Source organism: Echinops telfairi, unplaced genomic scaffold (assembly GCF_000313985.2).
Source record: "Echinops telfairi isolate 266 unplaced genomic scaffold, ASM31398v2 ScPeMD7_1;HRSCAF=3_0, whole genome shotgun sequence".
Taxonomy (NCBI): domain Eukaryota; kingdom Metazoa; phylum Chordata; class Mammalia; order Afrosoricida; family Tenrecidae; genus Echinops; species Echinops telfairi.
The window spans coordinates 17,215,752-17,221,661 of record NW_022103896.1 but is presented as its reverse complement, the minus strand read 5'-3'; the positions used below and the strand labels follow the sequence as shown (position 1 = coordinate 17,221,661).

Here is a 5,910-nt window from a genome sequence, read left to right as displayed (position 1 = left end):
CATTGTGTCAAGCACATTTGAACATTTGTTGCCATCATCATTCTCAAAACATTTGCTTTCTACTCGAGCCCTTGGTATCAGCTCCTCATATTTTGCCCTCCCTCCCGCTCCCCCGTCCCTCATGAACCCTTGATATTTATAAATTATTATTCTTTTGTAATACCTTACACTGTCTAACGTCTCCCTTCACCCACTTTTCTGTTGTCCATCCCCCAGGGAGGAGGTTATATGTAGATCCTTGTAAAGAAAAAAAAAAAGAAGGAAATATTTCCTGGTCCTGTGCCATCCTCACAATTGTTCTTAAGTTTGAGTAAACAAAAACTTGTCCAAAAGAACAAAACACTTCCCAGGCCATCATTGCTATCCTTGAGCCTATCATTGCCATTGTAGCTACTACGTCAACCCATGTCCTTGAGAAGCTTCCTCTTTTTCAATGACTCGTACTTTAACAAGAATGATGTCCTTCTCCAGGGTTCGGTCTCTCCAGATGATAATATATCCAAAGTATGTGGTACAAAGTCTCACTTTCTTGACTTATTTTTTTTTTACTTTTTCATTTATGGTTTTATTTAGCACAAATAAAACTGGCAAATGGGCCATCTATTCATTTTCTTTGCTGCACAGCCTGGCATTGGGATTGGTGACTCTGATGGCCAGTTGGGCTCCTCTTTCTACAATAGCTTCACGATTCTTGGAGGAAACGTTCTGAGCAATCTGCACAGTAAGACTTGTTGCACATCAGCAGCACTTCCAGCTCCTTGACATTGTGGACCAGGAACTTGCGGAAGCCACTGGGCAGCATGTGCTTGGTTTTCTTGTTGTTCCCATAACCAATGTTAGACATCAAGATCTGGCCCTTGAATCTTCTCTGCACCCTGTTATCAATGCCTCTGGGCTTGCGCCAGTTGTGCTTAACCTTGACATAGCAGTAGGATTGGTGCTGGATGAACTTCTCGGTCCTCTTTTTGACAATTTTAGGCTTCACCGAGGGTCTTAGGGCAGCCATGATGCTGGTGGGAGATCCTCTGTAGGCAGCGCCAAAGAAAAGAAGCTATCTTCACTTCTAAGGAGAATTCTGACAGTGCTTTCTCTAACACGCATTTGCTTGTTCTGAAAGTCCATTCTTCGGGAACACTATAATTTAAGTACATAAATTATTCTTCAGTCTCCTTTTTTATTGCCCAGCTTTCACAGATGATGGAAAATATCAAGACTTGGCTCAAGCAAACCTTAGTTCTCGGAGTGACATCTTTGCTTTTGAACACTTTACAGAGACTTTCGGTAGCAGATTTGCCCAATGCAATATATTGTCTTGATTTATTTTAAGTTTTTTGAATTTTATCATTTTATTGGAGCTCATACAACTCTTATCACAATCCATCCATTATGTCAAGCACATTTGTACATTTGTTGCCATCATCATTTTCAAAACATTTTCTTTCCACTTGAGCCCTTGGTATCAGCTCCTCATTTTTTTCTCCTCCCTCCCCCAAACTCTCTCCCTCACAAACCCTTTATAATTTGTAGATTTTTTTTTCATGTCTTACACTGATTGATGTCTCCCTTCACCCACTTTTCTGTTGTCCATCCCCCTGGGAGGGGATTATAGATAGATCATTGTGATTGGTTCCCCCTATCTCCCCTCACCTTTCCCTTACCCTCCTGGTATGGCTACTCTCAATACTGGTCCTGAGGGGTTATCTGTCCTGGATTCCCTGTGGTTCCAGCTCTTGTCTGTATCCATGTACATGCTCTGGTCTAGACAGATTTGTAAGGTAGTATTGGGGTCATAATAGTGTGAGGGTGGAGGGAGGAAGCATTAAAAATCTAGAGGAAAGTTGTATGTTTCATTGGTGCTATACGGCACCGTGACTGGCTCATCTCCTCTCTGTGTCCCTTCTGTAAGGGGATGTCCAGTTGCCTACAGATGGGCTTTGGGTCTTCACTCCACACAGCCCCTCATTCACAATGATATGAATTTTTGTTCTGGGTCCTTGATACCTGATACCTGATCCTATCAGCATCTTGTGATTACATAGGCTGGTGTGCTTCCATGTGGGCTTTGTTGCTTCTCTGCTAGATGGTTGCTTGTTTCTCTTCAAGCCTTTAAGACCCCAGATGCTACATCTTTTCTTGACTGTTGATTCCAAGAGCACTCATTGTAGATGCAGTAAAATGAAATGTTTGACGTCAATATTTTATTCATTTATCATAATATTACTTATTGATCCAGTTAGGAGGATTTTGTTTCCTTTAGATTGTGTTATTCTTCATATAATTCAGATTCTCTTATTATTTTCTCAGCATAGAAATTGAGTAAACATGGTGAAAAAATTCGACCCTGACACACATTTTAACCACAACGTGCCCCCGTGTTCTGTTTGAACAACTATCTGGGAATAGATTTGATGCCAGTGTTTTGTTTGGTTTGATTTGGGCGGAAGGAGGATTGTTTCTGTTTTGTTGTGTTATGTTGTGGTGTGTGTGTGTGGTAGGAAACAATGTTGGAAGCAGTGGTTGATGCACGAATTTGGGTAATAGTCATAATAACTGGTTTTCCTTGTAGATGTTTTGATATTATTGTATCACTGACAATGTTGCATTTCAGAATAGATCTTGAAATGTTCTTTTTGATAATAAACACTCTTCAATCCAAACATAGTGAAATATGATTGTCTGATTCAATATGGCTAATTTGTAAAATGATATATTTCAGCTCAATAGTACTTAGGTTATTGATGTTTAGGCATTCTGTTTTTTTTAAACCTTCCAATTTTCCTTGGTTCATACATCACAATTCCCTGTTTCTCTTATTAATGAATCTTTGCAGCTCTGTCTTCTCATTTGAGTTGTGCCTCAGCAGCAAATGAAGGTTTCAGAAGCTCTGCTTCATGTATATCATTAAAGATGATTCTAATGAAGACACAGCTCTTCCCTAGACATATTTTGAGTGGCTTCCCACCTGAGGGGTTCAACTCCTGGTGCTATGTTAGACAAAGCTCTGTTGTTATCTTTAAGCTTTTCACTGTCTACATTGTTTTTCAGAATTATATCATCGTCTTTCTTCCTAGTCTGTCAGAGCCTAAAAACTCTGCTAAAACCAACCTACCTGGGTGACCCTGCTGGTATATGAAATACTGGTGATGTAACATCCAGCAATCATTCCCCTAGACAAAGTCATCTCATGAATAAAGAGGTTGGCTGAGCTATCTGAACAACTTTAAGTGACTGCAGACAAGAGTGCTTTAAAAAAAATCAAAACTCACCACTGTAGAGTCAATTACAACTCATCACAACCTTGTAGGACAGAGTAGAATTGCCCCTGTGGGTTTCCAAGATTGTGAATCTTTAATAGAAAGCCTCATCTTTCTCCGCAAAGCAGCTGATTGCTTCAAACTGCTAACCCACTACACTACTGGGATTTTGCCTTTTCTATACCCCTTTCTACTTAGAACTCCGTCCTTTTATTCATTTCCTAGTACATCACAGATAATTTCCTATTTTACCAAAATGCATGTCTCAAAGGAGCCGGAGAAAATACCAGCTGTTGCTTCTTCCCACTTCCCTAATTCCCTGCATTCCACACAGTCCTTTTCTGACATTCAACCTCAATATTGTGAATTTTGCCTTTAAGTAGAAAACTCTATAATTGCATACCTCCTCATGTTTTCTAAAAAAATACCCTAGAAAAGTTTCTATTAATTGTGATGGCAATAATAATAATCCTCCTCAGCTGAAATTTACAACTGGGGATAGGCAGCTATAATCTGTGTATCCATTTTCTTTTGATGCTTCCTCTATCATTCAATATTTTGGCTACAGAATCAAAAATGGAAGGAATACAGTCATTCTGCCAATAAGAACTGGTCAATATTAAACCATTTCAAGACATAGCATATAATCAAGAACCAATGGTACTGAAGGGAGAAATTGAAGCTACACTGAAGGCATTCGCCAATAACAAGTCTCCGGAAATTGATGGAATACCACTTGAAATATTGCAACAAGCCACGGAAGCACTGGAGCCACTCACTGGTCTATGCCAAGATATTTGGACGACAGCTATCTAACCAAACAACTGAAAGAGATAGATATTTTTACTCATTCCAGAAAAGGTGGCCCAATAATATGTGAAAATTATGGAACAATGCAATTCATATCACATGCAAGTAATTTTTTGCTGAAGATAACGATGGTTGCAGGAGCACATTGAAAGGAGCTGCCAGATATAGAAGTCAGATTAAGAAGAAGACATGGAATGAAGGATATCATTGCTGACATTACATGAATCATGGCTCAACACAGAGAATGCCAAAAAATTTACTTGTTTTATTTACTATGCAAAGGAATTTGACTGTGCTTGTCATAATAAGTTATGGATATAGATAGCATTGAGAAGAATGGGAATTCTAGAACATTTCAATGTACTCATCAAGTGTACAGAACCTGTACATAGAACAAGAGGCAGACATTGGAACAGAGCAAGAGAATAGTGTGTGGTTTAAAATAGGGAAAAGTGAGCACTGGGGTTGTATCCTTTCAACATACTTATTTAACTTGCATGCTGCACCAATAATTCGGAAAGCCGGACCACTTTAAGTAGAGCATGGTATCGTGTGATATGAAGTGACACAGTGGCGCCATCAGTGGGCTCAGGCACAGGGACAAGGGTGAGGAGGGCACAGGACCCTGCAGTGTTTCACTCTGTTGTGCGTAGGGTCGCTATAGGCCAGAGTCAATTTGATGGCACCTAACCATAACAACAACAGCATGGCCTGGCAATTGTAGGAAGGTTATTAACAACCTGCAAAATGCCGGTGAAGAGCAAAGACTTCAGCCTTCGGTATGGATTACAATTCGATGTGAGAAAATAAAAATCTCAAAACTAGACCAATAGATAAAACCATGATAAGTGGAGAAAAGATTGAAGTTGCAAAGAATATCATCTTGATTGAATCCACAATCAGTTCTCATGAAAGTAGCAGTCAAAAATCAAAGGGTATATTTCATTGGGCAAATCTGCTGCACAAGACTTCTTTAAAGTGTTGAAGAGAAAGGATGTCACTTTGAAGACTGAAGTGTGCCTGCCCCAAGCCGTGGTCTTTTCAATCACAATCACATGCATGTGAAACTTAGACTTGGACTAAGGGATACCAAAGAAGAATCTATGCACTTGAACTATAGTGTTGGCGAAGAACACAGAAAGCACCGTGAACTGCCAAAGGACAAACAAATCTGTCTTGGAAGAAGTACAGCCAGGATGCTCCTTAGAGGGAAGGTTAGAGAAATGTGTCTCATGTACCTGGGTCATGTTATCAGGAGAGACCAGTCCCTAGAAAACCCATCGTGTTTTTTCAGGTGTAAGGGCAGCGAAAGAGAAAGAACCTGCACCACATAGACAGCTGGCTGCCACATGGGCTCCAATATCATTGTGATGGTGGTGCAGGGCCCAGCAGTGTTTTCTTCTGTTGCATATAAAGTTTCTATGAGCCTGACCCAACTGACAGAACCCAACAACAACCCCCTGTGCATTTCCCATACCTGAAAATCTGCCAGAAAATCTACGGGGTTAGGCATAGTTCTATTCAAGAGTTCTCTAAGAAGAGAATGTTAAATATAAACCAGGAAATTAGTTTGGTGGTCTATTTTCCTGTTTGGTGCAGGATCATGAGGGAGATGAAAGGAAAACAGAGTACACAGGTAACAAACATAGAAAAGATTGAACATGGAAAAATAAGAAATAAGTACCAAATGCCAAATCATACACACACACACACACACAGTATATACTCATGTATAAGTCGAGCTGTGCTTTTTTTAAAAATCATTTTATTAGGGGCTCACACTGTTCTTATCACAATCCATCCATCCAGTGTATCAAGCACATTTGCACATTTGTTGCCATCATCA

The 5,910-nt window shown here is 39.9% G+C and overlaps 1 pseudogene; it reads right to left on the bottom strand.

Annotated features, from left to right (window-relative positions):
* Positions 1-600: 600 nt before the first annotated feature.
* On the bottom strand, positions 601-1,006 carry LOC105979649 (annotated as a pseudogene).
* Between the last annotated feature and the right edge of the window lie 4,904 nt (positions 1,007-5,910).